General features: G+C 51.2%; 1 protein-coding gene across 2 annotated transcripts in view; it reads right to left on the bottom strand.

The window, feature by feature from the left end:
- IGSF21 (immunoglobin superfamily member 21) overlaps nucleotides 1–16,197 on the bottom strand; it is a 257,037-nt gene that overhangs the window by 126,234 nt on the left and 114,606 nt on the right. The window lies entirely within an intron of this gene.

The raw sequence follows: 16,197 nt of genomic DNA, 5'->3' as shown, positions 1-16,197 counted from the left end.
TTGCATGGTCAAATAGATATTACAGCAGTCAAAGGTGTGAGCTTTGCTGGAAGAATGATGTGTAATTTTCAGAACCGCTACCAGTGCATCAAATCATCCACCCATATCAGTTCCCCAGGAAAAAAAATGATTGATAGCCTTTATTGCGCAAGTCACTTCTTTTCGGTTTTTTAATCCTTGATAGATACAGCAATGAACGTGGTTGACGCATACGTTTGGATGGAAGGAGGAAGAGAAGAGCTGGTTCACTGTCCCTGTATAGTTACTGATGCCCCGTAGGAGTCATGGGTTTGATCCTCTTGTCTTCTCCCAGGATGCCAGGCCCTGGCATAATTCCAAGAGCTGGGTTGGCAGAATAGGAGGCACCTTTATGAGGTGCCAATCTAGGAGACCCATCAGTAGATTTGGATGCGAGTTTCTAGACAATCTTTCGTGAGTGGAGAGAGGAGAAGAAGCAGAAAAGTGAGGGTTGAAGAGGTCTCTGATAGAGGAATTTCTGACTCAGAAAAGATAGATATAGGTGGCCTATGCTACATCCACTAAAGGGATCATTTGTGAAGGCTACTGCATCCCTGAGCAGTTAGCAACCATGTCTGGTCCCCTGGGGGGAGCAGATCAGCAAATGGCCATTTATGCCAACCAGAGATGGGTGCAAAGTCAAGCCTCAGCTTCCTCTTGGACTCTGGGCCAGTTTGGTCCAGAATGTGAATTTTTCAGCTTGGCCCCATCTCTGATTCTGGTGAAAGCCTGATCCCCTGCTGGTGAACGCTGGCAGGTGGAGATAGAGAGGAAGAAGCCAGACTCAGCATTCTTCCTTTCCCAGCTTGTGCAGCTGCAGCTTAGTTCAGCTGAGTTAAAGCTCTCACCCTCGCTTGTTAGTTTTGCAACCTGCCTTGAGGCTCTTGATTGGCTTTTACTTCAGTCCAAAGAGGGCGGAGCGATACACTCCTAAGCCCCACCCCAAATGATAAGCTCCACCCATGTGAGTCACTGGAATGAGACACCACTCACAGATTGGGCAGCTGCTCCAAACAGGACCATGCATTTTCTCTGAGCTCCACTGGGCTTGGCTGTCCCTCGGCAGGGTCTGGCTATGCCCATAGGCTTTGCTGGCTCCTTCCTGGACTTCCAAGGGCCACCCACTACTGTCACCAAAAGGAAACATTGCTCACAGTAGACATGCAGATCCATGATGCTTCCTCTCTGTTCTCACATGAGGAATGAAATAGTTAACGCTGGTACCATTAGAATGATCATCGCTGGGCACGAAGCTAACCAGCCCCTGCGTGAGATGAACAGCCGAGTTCACACCTCTCCAAGCGACTGTCCCAGGCTCCCTGCAGACTCAGTCCTGCATCTGTTACGTGCTCCATTCACATTTTTGAGGTTTTGATTAGAACCAGAGCAGCTAGAGACTTAATTTGTTTTTAAATGGAAGCTGAGATTCTGGCGAACAAAGCAGCAGCTTGAAAGAGCAGTGCTGGTACAGACTATGGCACAGACGGGCTGTTTCTGAGCCATACTCCAGACTCAACAGATGTGAGAGCTGATTGACTTTGTAGCCAGTCTGATCTGATGCGTCTGAAAGGCAGAGGTGTGCAAATAACCACATTTTTATTCACTTGCAGCAACGATTTTTTAAAAATTGTTAAAATATTTATATATTTTAATTTTTAAAAAATGTTTTGGGTTGACACAATGATTTAAAAAAAATTTTGGCCAACCAAAAAGTTTTTAAAAAATTAATTTTAAGTTAAACTAAATGTTCTGTTTCAATTTCAGGGTTTTTTCCTCTACCTTCTTTTTTTTTTTTAAATATCCAGTTGAAATACATATTGAAACAAAGTTGTTTCAAATGGAAAAAATTAAAATGTCTTATTTCAAAAAAGTCAAAATGGAACAATTTGATTTTTGGGGGCGGGGTTTTTTGGGACTGAAACAATTCAAAGAAATGGACACATATTTGCAAATTGTTTCTGTCAGCTCAAACCTGCGTCTCTTTGGTGAACAACAGTTTTGGATTAAACATTTTGCTGAGCAATACTGAAGTTACACGTTCCCCTGGACCTCCCGATTCTCTCTTTTCTGGGCAGACATTTCCACTTCTCCTTGGTCCTCAGTAGACACAGGAGTGAATTTCCAGTTGCACATCTTGGCTGGGGGTGGGATGAGGGATGTGGGTGGGGGGGATTTGGGTCATTCTTCTGTAGCTCTTCCTTTCAATAAAACAACTGTAAGTAATAAGAGTCACACCCAAAGGAATCACCTGATACCTCCCCATATAGCCCTGACCAATATCGCCAAGATTCAAAGAGCTCCCCACTGTCCAATGAAGTGAGTGGCATGGCTCTGGTATAACTCGGCAGAAGAATCTTTGCTGCAAGGTTTACATAAATCTCACCAGACCAGGACCAGCTCCGACTGTCCCAGCAGGAACCTGGGAAGATCCAGTCCAACTAGGGGAACAGCCTCTTCTTGAAACCTAGTGTGGGTTCCCCAAAGGAGAGTGGTTGAGAGAGGGAGCGGGGACCTGAGGATGAACATTCAGTCCCGGTGGAAGTGGGGCAGCTCAGATGAGTCAATGGAGCAGCACAGTGGGACAGATGAGTTGGCCTCCAGATCCAGCCAGGGAGAGAGAGCTGGGCCAACAAATGTCACAAGCAAAGTTTCATTTTCTACTCCAATGTCAAAAACTCCAGGGCGCCAGGCGGTGGCTTGAGGCTCTCAGAGAAGGGTTTGCTGGAACAGCGAATGGCCTGACGGACAATACGGCAGGGCTGGGAACTGAGCCAAATGTCGGAGACGTTGGTGGGTGTCTCTGTGATGCTCAGGATCGGAAAAGCAATTTGCAGCATAGCCTGCCCCGGCTGAGTCAGTGGCAGAGCTCCTGCTGAGTGCCCTGATCAGCACTCCGCCAGCATTGCAGAAGGGCTGGCAGAGCTGGGGAGCGCTCTATCTAAAGACTGCCAGCAGGCTCGACCTCCTCTGCCCACCATGTAGGGCAAACACAGGGAGCTACTGGGGGTGGAGCTGAGAAGGACCCAGGCTTCAACGAATTTGGCTAAACATTAAGCACCTGATCTTCCTCCCACTGAAGACAGTGATCATGTTCCCGTTGACTGAAATGGGAGCTGGACTGGATGCCCGGTTGGGCATGGGATGAAGGTACTGAGCCCATATTTGATGGTAGGATTAGGGGAATTGAGCAAAAACAGCCGGGCTTTAGGAAAGGACAAGGAACCACAGACACCAACGCTGATCATTTGACGAGGGTTAGAGAAACGGCCGGAGCACGACCAGGACAGCGTCGAACTAGGATCGAGAGAACAGAAGGATGCTTACCCCAGTGATGAAGAAATATGGAGTGTCTGAGGATTTAATAACCCCGGCGTATGCACTGTACAGAACACGTAAAACAGTGATCCAACCACGCTTTGGAACGACAAGGCGAAAGTCAGATTGCATCGAGGGCTGGCCCTCAGTCCGTTGCTGTTTATCATGATAGCAGATGGGTGACTGGGCATGGAAGAAGGCAAGCTTGAACTGGAGATGCAGGCCAGGCTGGGGAGTGCTGGAATAACATCTCGGGGTACGCGTTTGATAAGCGTATGCCACAGAGACGGAAAGCCCACCCACACAGAGCAATGGTGTGCCCCGTAATGCCATATGGTGCAATAGAGAGATGGCAGGTCCCAGGCCCACAGGGCCTCAGGATGAGTTATGTGAAGAGAGAGATTTTGAAATGGAAGCATTAGGCTGGAAATCAGAGTCTATGATATGGCTGACGAAATCTAGGCAGTGTGACCTTGCTGGTTCGGACCCATACAGAAGATGAACGAAGGGAACCTGGAGAAGGCCATGGCAGCACAGGGAAGTAGGAAAGAGACCGCTAGGAAAGCCAAGGAAGCGATGGAGGGATTGAATCAAAGAAGATGGTGAACAAAGAGATGTTAGTGCCACCTCAGACAGATGAAGAGGGCAGCAGCTTGCATTTGGACCTGATCTCAGTAGATGGGATAATGGGAAGGAGAAAGATTGGATGCCCAGTTGCCACATACACAGGCTAAGGCCATTCCTTTGGGGCTTATTCTGGCAGAGATCCTTTATCTACCTGGGTGCATGGGGCTGCCCTCACTCAACCCCACACAGTCAGACATTGGGCTGGCATCTCAAAGCTGCTTGCAGACTGGGTGGCGGGTTGCTGAGCCTGCCGTGGCATACAGGACCATGTCAGCTGGAAGGCAGCCAGTGACGACTCCTGTAGCCAAGAGCTCCCTGGTGCCAACACCTCCCGCCCTCTGCTCCTCAATCTCAAGGGCACTCTCTTCTGGAATTGGGGGAAAGGGATCCCAACAATGGCCGAAACAGGCTGGGAATGGCTCTTGGCGTGATCCTCCCCGACATCCCTTCTCGCCTTGAGATGTCTTGGACGGAGCCGGGGAGGATTTGAATGTCTCATTCTCTTAATGGGCTGTGGCAGACAACCCTCTCTCCCCCCCACCGCAGGAACTGAGTGTCACAGGCTGCGGGGAGGAGTGCAGGTGGCATCTGCGAGGCCATCTTGTCCATCCCCTCTTGTCCTGTGCGAAGGCTTCTTTTCACTCACTGGAGCAGGGCTGCCTTGCCCCAGCACGGACCAGTTTGAGAAGCCCAGAATCTGAGGCAGCTAAAGAGCAGCACAGTTGCCAATGATGCCTTTTAATTAATCCATGAGCCTTTTAATTAATCTCTGCTTCAGTCCCCACTGCTCTCATAGGGCATGCGGAGAGAAGAGGACTCTTCCAGATGTTGGGGGCGGCGGGGCAGTACTGCCAAGGACCTGGGGCTCTCTGTATACAGGCGGAAAACTGTCCCATAGCGTGCTGAGCGTTTGGCATAGTTATATCGAAAGAGAGGGGATTGCACCATGGTTACAAAAATATACAGAACACATTTCCCATTTTACAATATTGTGATGGGTCGTTTAAAAATATGTGCAGTGTTTTACTAAGTGTATGGAAAATTGCCGACAGAATGCACACACAGAGTAATGTGTATGTCTGCATACACAAACACACACACAGAACATTCACACATACAGTATAGTACATTCATTCACACGTGTATACACATACAGAGCACAGTACATTCACACACACACAGTACAAGCACCCAGAGCAAATGACAGTCATACACTCACATACACACAGCACAGAACATTCACCCCCACCCCCAGAGAACACCCCTGCAGAGCTCTAAAGGCATGTATCCATCCATACAGGACCAGTATTGAGAGCTTAGCACCTTCATAGTCACACATGAAGCACCCATATGCAGAGAATGGCACATGTACCCCAGAGACGCCATACAGAACACACTATGCACACATTCAGTACACACAGAGTACAACACAGCATGCATGTGCACGCACACACGTGACACACATGCACACCCTTAGTACAAAACCATCCTTGTTAAAAAAAGCTGTGGGATTCTCTAGCAATAGACCCAACACTACAGTGTTCTGTTGAAGCTGAGGAATCCCACAGTATTTTTACAAGGGCATTCACACTACCCACAAATAGACCCTGCACACAAACACCCAGCGCAGGCAGACAGAGGGCATGGACCCATGGGGGACGCACACAGAGTGGATGCATGCATGGACACAGTATCCACATACAGAGTACACACCTAAGCATAAAACACATGATGATACAGAGAACACGGCGTATGCACCCCAGGGAGAAATTCACCCCACGCAGGGGGCGAGCACAGGGGCCCGGACATCACTTTAAACACTATTGTGAGGAAGGAAGTAGGGCTGGTTGGGAATTTTCTGCCAGAAAGATCTGTTGGTGGAAACGCAGGTACCACAAAATCAAAATATTCCACAGTTAAGCCCATTAAAAGCAGATCATAAGTGATGCTTTGGGGGTGGGGGAGGTACTCTCCACCAAACAGAGCATATACGATGGAAAAACCTCTCGGGCAACCCACAGGGGATTGAACCAGGAGCCTCCCGAACACGAGGGGCTACAGGTCTGTATAGTTGGCAGCTGAAACACCTCCTGTCCCTTGTGGGTCAGCACAGAGCGGGGACTGCTAACACATACTCACCCATAGGTTACACGTATGCAAACCCGAGCATATAAAGCAGCCTCAAAACTCACAGTTTTGCACACCAGTTCCCACGTGCCTTCAAAACACAAATGTGCATGCACTGGGTGGATATCTACATGGCTGCTCTGTGCATCCAAAGCAAGTGCGTGCCACTAGGTTACACAATGACTTGATTTTGTAGTGGCTAAGAAGGAAAGGAAAGAGAAGCCCCAAATTCTGGTCTCAGTGGGAAGCTTTATTAGACCAAGACTGATGAGAAATGTTTCCTCTGGTTCTTTGAAATAACAGTCAGTACAAACAGGCTTTCCTGGTACTGGGTTCAGTGATTACCCAGCGCAGGCGATACTGAAAGTGAAATGGATTCTAAACAGAAAAGGCTCAATTGCACTGGTAGAGCAGCTGAACTCCGAGGACGGGGTCAGCACAAAATAAATGAGTTTAAACTGGCCTGGAATCTACTTAGCTTGGAAATCAGAAGAAGGTTTCTACCCATCAGAGGATGGAGATTCTGGAACAGTCCCATAGGAGGAGTAGAGGCAAAGAACACAACTAGTTTTAAAAGGAGAGCTTGAATTTACAAATTCAATTGACAAAAGGGATTAGCTGATGGGTTGCCTGTGATAGCAGGGTCTGGACAGGATGACCCAGGAGGTCCCTTCCAGTCCTATTCTCCTAGGATTGTTCCCTGAGCCCTGCTCCTACTGAGACACCGAAATAAGGGCTGGCTCACGAGGCGGCAGCACGGTCTAGTGGGTATGGCACTGAGGCATAAGCAGCTAATCGAGGTTTTTGTCCCAGCTCTCCCACTGCTCTTTTGAGTGACTCTGAGCAAGTCGCTCGCTTTTCCCCTGACCTGTTCTCTGTTGGGCCCTCTAGACGCCGCTGTCATATAAATGATCATTATCTACCGGCTAAGGGCCAGACTCTCAACACCTAGGCATAAGGCTGGGCAAACTACAGCCCAGGGGCCATATCCGATCCTCCAGATATTTTAATCTGGCCCTGGAGCTCCCACCGGGGAGTGGGGTCTGGGGCTTGCCCCGCTCCGGCACTCCAGCTGGGGAGTGGGGTCTGGGGCTTGCCCCGCTCCACGCAGCTCCCAGAAGCAGCGGCATATGGCCCCTCTGGCTCCTACACATAGGGGCAGTGAGGGGGAACCGCACGTTGCCCCCACCCCAAGCACTGTCCCCACAGCTCCCATTGGCCAGAACTATGGCCAATGGGAGCTGCCGGGGCAGTGCCTGAGGACAGGGCAGCGCACAGAGCCGCCTGGCCATGCCTCCGCGTAGGAGCCGGAAGGTAGACATGCTGCTGCTTCTGGGAGCTGCTTGAGGTAAGCATCACCCACAGCCTACACCTCAATCCCCTCCTGCATCCCAACCCCTTGCCCCAGCCCTGATCCCCCTCCCACCCTCCAAACCTCTCACACTCAGCCCAGAGTGCCCTCCTTCACCCCTCAACCCCTCATCCCAGCTCAGCCAGAGTCCTCATCTCCCCCCTGCATCTCAACCTCCTGCCCCAGCCCAGAGATCCCTCCTGCACCCTGAACTCCTCATTTCTTGCCATACCCCAGAGCCTGCACCTCCAGCCAGAGCTCGCATCCCAACCCCCAATTTCGTGAGTGTTTATGGCCCACCATACAATTTCCATACCTAGATGTGGCCCCCGGACCCAAAAGTTTGCACAGCTCTCACTGGGACTAGATGTCAGAGCCCCTGGAGTTGCAGGGCATCATGCCTGCACCCCGCCAGCTTTACCCAGGGATGTTTTAGCCCTATGACTTGTTTTTTCCACCCTGACCGGTATTCCTATTATTATTTATTTGTAGCACAGTAGCCCATAGGAGCCCCAGTCATGGGCCGTGACCTCATCGCACTAGGTGCTGCACGAACCTAGAACCCAACGACTATTTCTTTAAGGCAAAAAGGGGGCTGGTTGACAAGCACTGCCCGCAGCAAAGAACTCGCGACCAAGGAACCGTGCCTGTGATGCGACTGCAGCTGAACCGTGCAGTATGCTCTTGGATTACCAGATTGTCGTCAGAACCCCGGCTGTGCATAAAAACTCAATGCTCCCAGCTGCCTGGCTTCCTCTCCACTGGTACGCATCTAGAGAGACTTGGTTGGATTATTTTCCCCCCTAGTTTCTCAGTGCTGCGAAAAGTAATTTCTTCATCCCCGTAACTTGCTGTGGCATGCCAGTGACCACACTAATAAGGTCTCTATCACAACTCCTAAACCAACCGGGATCCTGAGCCAGCTAACAGCTTGACAGCTTTGTCGCTTTCAGGACTCATTACAGGCTATCTTGCAGGGATGCCACTAACCTCTCTAAAAAGAACAGGAGTACTTGTGGCACCTTAGAGACTAACAAATTTATTTCAGCATGAGCTTTCGTAAGCTACAGCTCACTTCTCTCTCACGCTCAGCTCGTGCTCCTGTCTGCATGCAGCACTTGGATGAAGCAGCAAAAAGGTTCCTGAATGAAAGGAAGGGAGGGTTTCCTAATGGTTAGGACTCTGGATTAAGATCAGGAAATCTTTGTTCAATTCCTGGGTCAAACACAGGTGGTGTGTGCACTCTGGGGCAAATTGGTTATATGGAGACACTCAGGAAATTTAATCTGAGTCAGCTAACGGTGTGAATTTAAAGAGGATTAGCTCAAACACATTAAATCACGTGTGGATGCTCCCATTCAGAATTCAGGTGCTCTTAAATTGGTTTGGTTTAATTCACCAAAGTGAATTCAGGGGTTTAACTAATCCCCCTTTAATTTGGCTTCAAGTTCCTGAGTGTGCCCACGTAGGAAAGCACTTTCACTACCCTGTACTTTAGCTGCTCACCAGGCGCAACTAATAAGCATCCATGATTGAGAGGTGCTCAGATACTCTGGTGATGAACAGAGGAGATGAACACAAGCCCACCAAAACCTGGGCTGGCTAAGGTGCAGTGGGCAACACGAACCAGATCAAAGAAGAGGGACATTATTGTGTTTGGGCAGCTGGTCTTAGGGCCTTTCTACGCTCAAAAAAAATCCCCATCCAGTTTCATCCATCTGTGCATCGCTCATTGCGCCCTGGAATGAGAATGATTCTCCAGGTCCAGCCATGGCTCAGGTCCTAGATTGATTGGCCCAAAGCTCAGAGGGAAAAGAATATGCATTTTCAGGGGCCTGAACGGGAAACGCGGCTCCTATTGGCTGGAGACAGGACAGCAGGGGGAGCTGCAGGGCAGCCTGAGATGAAGTGGCAGAGGGATGCATGAGTTTAGGGATTAGGGGCAGGAGATCAGGTGCGGTGGCAGTTACAAGAGGTCAGAAGACCGAATGCGGCGGGGCTGCTGCATGGTGCCTGGGCACGGACGTGTAGGGAAGCTTGCCCCGTGTCCGCTATTGCTATACTCGGCATTGGCAGCATCCTCACTCACTTTCACTTAAATGAGAAACCAGTCACAGGGAGATCACAGCATGGAAAATAACCCCCTTCCGCCCCACTGGCTGCTGGAAGACAAACTGGCCCTTGGTATCACAATAGACAGCAAGTTGCCTCCTGCCACTCCGCTCTGGCACCACAAACACTGCACCAGCAGACTCCAAGTCTTGGAAGCTTGTCTGGGCACCTGCAGCTCCTTTTCTTGTCTCTACGTGCCTGGCAAAGACACGCTGTTTTCCTTTGCACGCCCCTGAGAGAGAACAGCAAAGAAGAGGGTACTAGGGTGACCTTGTCCGAGGCTGAAAGGAGGGAGTGAGAGACAGCGCATGTAGCTGGCACAGTCACTCTGCCCCATGCCGCAGGGAGCTGTCACTGCCTGTAGGGGGCAGTACCTTTGGCAGGGTCGCTAGGAAATGGAAGAGTTGTCAAGTGTGCAGATTTCCGCTGACCATCCGTTACCAGGATCTTCACGCCTCCGCTAGGGGAACGACACCCCCTTGCTTTTGGGGGCGACACATATCCAAGTTACAGGCCATAATTAAAGATCCAACTGGATTTCTGCCAGAGCTGAGGCACCAGTGTCCAGTGTCCCGGCCCCATTCCACATGGGGTGAATCATCCCCGTCTAAGGTCTCCCCACAGTGGATCATTGTCAGACTCCCCCTACTTGGGTGAGGCTCTGCTGAAGTCGATGGAGGTTCACCCAGGTGCATCTGGTCTGCACTGAGGCTGGCGTTCGTCTTCGCTTCCTTCCCTAGTCTACTGTTCTGCGCACTGTTACACAGATGCTGGGTTTCACTCCTGAGGTGGCTGCATTTCTGGGTTAACTGAAATTAGGAGTCGGAATATGGACAAAAAGTGGGGATGCCCTTCTCTCAGGATTCCCATGTCCCATCCACGTTCCCAGCATCCTGTGCTGGCCATGCCCAAAATTCCAGGACCCTGGCCTTTCTCCAACAATTTATTTTTCTTCTCCTCCTCCTCTTTGGCTCTCCCTCTCTGCACATCACTACCCCTCCCCTAGTAAGTTCTCTCCCTTGCTATTATTATAGTAGCACTTAAAGGCCTCAGCCAAGATTGGTGGCCAGTCTGGCTGCACATAGACGGCCCCTGCCCCAAAGAGCATGCAGCGCAAAGGAAAAAGAGGAAGGAAGAAGCATTATTTCCAGGTGGGAAGCTGAGGCTTAAGTGACTTGCCCAGGGTCAGATAGCGCATGGGCAGGGCAAACTGTCCCACCCAGGGGAGGGAAGGGGGGTGTCTACACTGCACGTGAAGGTGTGACTGCAGCACAGGTAGGCGTACCTGAGGTGGCTTTAATCTAGCTGGCACAGGTAACAATAGTAGCAAAGACATGGCGGTAGGGTGACCAGATGTCCCGATTTTATAGGGACAGTCTCGATTTTGGTTTTTGGTTTTTTTTTTTATACAGACTCCTATTAACCCCCACCCCCGTCCTGATTTTTCACATTTGCTGTTTGGTCACCCTACGCGGGGTATGGGCTACCTGGCCGAGTACCAACCCGCTAGGGAGCCTGAGTATGCCCTTGGCTTGCTAGCTCGTACGGCAGCCTATGATTGTTACCCACGCTAGCTGGATTAAAGCCAGCACAGGCCTGCCTGTGTTCCAGTCGCACCTTTCGCTGGCAGCACAGATACACCTAACACACCCTCCGAGGCACTAATATGCCGCACTTCAGAGACGGTGCTGACAGCCCGGCGCCCCTTAGCCTCTCCGCTGCTTTCCTTGAAGCAGGGTGGATGGGCAGCCTGGGGCAGTTCCCACGCTCTCTGTAGTGCTGGCGTGACTGTACTTTACTGCTGTGCTGGCTCTGGGCAGGAGTGCTGGGCGAGGACTGGGCTGCAGGGTTGCCAACCCTCCCAGTTTCGCTGGGAGTCTCCTGGAGTCGGGCTCTATCTCCTGGAGGCTACTGAAGCCAAACCGGGAGATTTTAGGCTGCTAAAAGTCCGACAGCGCAGAGGGGCTAAGGCAGGCTCCCTGCCAGTCCTGGCTCTGCACTGCATCTGGAAGCAGCCAGCACCTAGTGGGTCTCCACACATTGCCCCTGCCCCAAGCACCAGCTCTGCAGCTCCCCTTGGCCACTGGTAGCCTCACGGCGGTTGACGGAGAAGAAGGATATAGGATCCCGGCCTCGCCATGCTATGCTCACTCTGGGATAGTTACATTGCTTAATTTGTGCCAGGGCTGAGCCCCAGCACCTCCGGGCCTGGCAGGTCACAGCCCCCGCACTTCTGGGCTTGCTGTATGTTATGAATGTAAAAGTATTTGAGGCCTGGCCCCCATCATATGAGCCCCAGCACCTCTTTCATTAGAAATTTAAGCACTGGATATTTGTCCCACCTCGAAGCTAAGCCAGCAGCATCATGCCCAGCACAGATGGAGCTTACCCCAGTAGACCCAGCACTGCCAGCTCACTTTCTGTGACCTGCAGGGATTGCTGAAATGTGTGAGGGTGGAGCTCACTGTGGTTCGGGTTTATACATGATCCACCTCCTTGACTCTTCCTAAGTTGAGCCATCCCTCAGTTTAGAGCCAAATTTCCCTCCCTTCCCCAACAACTGATTCTTATCTCACTTCTGTCATAATAAACTACTTGCACCAGAGTTGCAGAACCACAAGAGGATCTCAAAGCACTTAGCAAGCATTCGGTAATGCAGTCCCACAGCAGCCTGTGCTAAGCAGAGATGACTCATTTTTACAGCTGGGGAAACTGAGGCACAAAGACAGTAAGGCAATGTTTTGTAAGGCGTCAGTTAATTTGGGGACCCTCAATAGTGGACGCCCAACTGGAGGCAGAGGCTGATTTTCAGAGGTGCTGAACACCCACATCCCCAAATGACGTCAATCTCAGCTCTGAAAATCAGACTCCCGCGAGGCTCAACTTTGACAGCCAAGGAACTGAGATGCCCACAATGAGGTGGACGCATCTGCAAAATCATACTCTAAGGTTACACAGAGAGTCAATGATGATCTCGGGAAAAGAGCTGAGGCATCCTGCTCTATCCACTGGACAATGCTGCCTCCATAAAGAGGTGTTCCTGGCATGGAGAATGTAACCACATTGCTGTGAGGCAGGTAAAAGCCCGGTTAATGGAGCTTGCTTTGCTGCAGGGGAAGTTTGCAGATGCTAAGATGCCCCCTGCTAGCAAATTAGTCCCAGTGGCATGAGCATCATCTATGCTGGATGAAGCAACCGCAGGTGCAGCCACATAGTTCCTTTCTCCAATAGGACTATTGCACCAGGATGGCATCTCTGGCGCATCCCCATAGGCCCCGTGAACAAGCTCCATGCTCCTCTCGGGCATCTGAGCCAGCAGGAAATGAGCTCCAGGAAACAAAAACTTTGAGCGTATCCACTGCACCCGGGCACTGCCCGCCGCCAGCAATGTCCAATGTGCCAGGCGTGCGTAGGAAGCGGGTGCAACCCCATGCACTGGAGGGGCCCACGAATGGCACAGCCACCCGCTCACACAGGAAATGGCCTCTTTGAGCATGACCAGTACAACAGATGCATTCAAAAGCATGTCCCATGCAACAGATGTTGCTCTCTCCCATACAGCTGTGCTGACATGCACACACTCTCTCTCTCACCTACCCCTCATCTAGTTACTTAAGAGCCACACCGTGCAAACAATGTCTAGGCCAAACTCTTCTCTCAGACCAGCAGGGGAGGGGACTTCAGCTTAAATGGCCCCTTCGTGCCTGCCAAACGTTTCGAAGGCTCAACGCGCTCTTGTGTATTGCAGCGTGTCATTTTGACCCAGAGAAAGGCCCTTCCCTGGAGGTGTGCACGCTCCCGATCTCTCCCCCAGTGGTCCGTGTTGTTCACACACTTTGCTCAGTTCACCGTGGTGGTTTTACTTTTAAGAGGAAGGTTTGTTTTGCATCCTTTCCTTTTAAAGTCTGGTTAACGGCTGCTCAGCCTGAAGGCAAGCGGTGAGGAGAAGCCATGTACATCCCTGTCTGATCTGCCTGGCAACAGACCGTCCCGCAGCACAGGAGATGGTGTCATTCGCAGGACACAAACGAAGTGCCAACGTCAGGGAATCCAGAGGCGAGGGGGTTCCCACTGACACCGTGCACCAGAAGCGTCACTCAAGAGAGCCAGACGCGGCTTTCAACCAGAGCTGCTCAGTCAAAGAGGCCCGGTTCACTCGTACAACGTTACAGCCCATGCACAGGGCCAGCCGCCAGTGGCCGAATGCGAGGCAAGTGGACGCAAGGTGCAAAAAGCTAAAGCCAAGCCGACGCTGGAGGATTATTCATTGTCTCACCCACCTGCACGCTACAGGGCATGGCAAAAGCAGCGAGGAAGAGTGGAAAGCACTGTAGATCTGAAAGGCTATGTACCTTGGATTTTCATCCCAATGCACCAATCCAAGCTCTCTAAGGCGATGATGCAGCCCAGTTCAGAGACCCGACAGGAGCCCTGTGCACTGGTTTACATCCAAAGTCTATGCACCACTAGTATGTCGTGTAAACCCCTGAGGCCCTCAGCACAGAGCTGGATTTCCTAGGTGAATGTCTAAGTCAGTGGTCAGCGCAGATTACTGCACCCACATTGTGCCCAATCCACAGAGGACTGGAGTCTGTTAGAGGCAGCTCACAACTGGCTGGCCTGGTTCTTTAGCTCAAGCTGTAGAAATTCATGCGGATAGTTCTGGAAGACAGGGGTTCACCTCCTGGGACATCAGCCCAGAGCGCAGCAGATAGGTAGCCGAATACTATAAACAAACTCTGGGGAAATCACCTCAGAGCCAAGGAAGGGATTGCCGAAAACCCGGCTCGCAAAGCTGAAGTCTCCATTCCTCCAACCCATCGCCCCAAGCAATTTGGGCTTGTCTCTATTTCTACCCAAAGCAGCACCATGGGTGGGGTTGGCTCGCTGGAGACCCATGCAGGGGCTGGCTCACCAAGAGGTTTGACCGTTGGGCAAAAGCAGGCCTGAAGTTTGTACCCAAACCCAGAAAGCAATGCATTTTTCCTGGCGAGCGGCTGTCCAGGAGCAAGGTGCAGGGGACTATTGGAAGTAACAGAACGCTGTCTCTCAGCTGCTATAGAGACTTCAGCACTGATTGTCCTGGCTCTGCTCTCATCCCCTGGTGAAAGGGACATGTGGGGTGAGGGGGAGGTAGGAATGGGGCCTGGCTGGAACACCTTGGATGGTGGCTTTTCTCTGCTTTCCACAGCCTGCAGGGGTGCCATAGAAAGCAGAAGATAAGCTAGAGCAGCCCCAGGGAGGCTTTAACCTACATCTCAGGCCACATCAGCCCCAGAATACAGGACGTGTGAGCCCCAGGCAGTTTTGCTCAGCGCAGGGAAGAACTGACTGGGAATCAGGGTTGCACACGCTGGCACTTTAAGCAGGGCCCAGTCAAGCAGGGATGGGGCGAAGAGGGCCAAGGGCAGGCTGGGTCTATCTTTTGCCCTATGTCGCTCTCACCCATGTGCCTGCCACTTCGGCAACTGCCCGTGGAAAGGCCCTTTAATGACTGCGTCCAGAGACTGCGAACTCCCTCTGTTCTTTATCACGCGGACGCAGTCAGGGGGCAATGCAGTGCTAGCAGCATCCAGCCCCCCTTCCGTCTCTGGCCACCACTGATAAGTGCAGCAGAAGTATAAATCATCTCCCAAGGGGGGTTTTATTGTATGAACACAGCTTCCACCCGCTGGGGCGGTCAGTGCCGGGAAGAGATCTCCATGGCAACGTTCAGGGACCCAACTCTCTGGGGACTTCTTTTTTTTTAAATGGTAAGAATTGTGTCCTTTCACCTTCCTATTATATCATTGAGCTGGTGGAGCTGAGAAAATGGCTGCCTTGTGGCTTGGAAACATAGCCAATGGAGAGATAGAAAGCTCCCCCCAACGCCCTTCCCTCCATTTCTTACATCAGTAACAAGATACAGGCTCAGGGGAATATTAGGGGCCAGAAACAACCTTTTTGTGCCCCTAAAATGGCAAAAAGTGGCCATGATACTGGCTTAACCAGCTTCCTAGGAATCCCCAGGTAGCCAGCTCCCATCACCCTTTTCTGGCCCCTGTGTCGGGTACAAGGCCAAGGGAACGCGGGAAGGGGTGTAGCTTTAGAGACCATTGCAGTCAGGAGAAAGTTAGAGCAGCCTCGTGGCTACTCTAAATTGTGCTGAGGACCAAATTAGGCTCTGGATGGGGTAAGGTGGAGAATAAAAGGTGGGAGTCCCCCTCCCTCAGGTCTTATGCCAAACATATCTCAGTTGGTCCAGAGGTCTGGCTCTGGACACTTTGGGAATGATTTCCTCATTCATTTGTGAGCAGCAGCAGGTTAAAAAAAAAAAAAGAAAAAAGAGAATGGAGAGGAACAGCAGCTCCGACAAGGCTGACTCAGCATCCTTTGGAGCAAAGCTTTCGCTTCAGCCTGGTCCAGGTAAACTGAACGCCAAGCGAGAAGCTGCATAATCCTGCATCCTAATCCCCACCCTGCCACGTGGCGATGGGCAAGTCACTCAACCTGGCTCAGTGTCCCTATCTGTCAAACGGGGATGGTAATGCGCAGCTCACTTGAGGGCTTTGAGACTTAAGCACTACAGGGATTTAGCTAATTTAAAGGACTAAGTATTATTAACTTTGCAACAAACAATGAGGAAGCACCCAACACGCTGATTGACA

The sequence above is a fragment of the Gopherus evgoodei genome, chromosome 18 (assembly GCF_007399415.2).
Source record: "Gopherus evgoodei ecotype Sinaloan lineage chromosome 18, rGopEvg1_v1.p, whole genome shotgun sequence".
NCBI classification, from domain to species: domain Eukaryota; kingdom Metazoa; phylum Chordata; order Testudines; family Testudinidae; genus Gopherus; species Gopherus evgoodei.
This window is presented reverse-complemented; position numbering and strand designations above follow the sequence as displayed.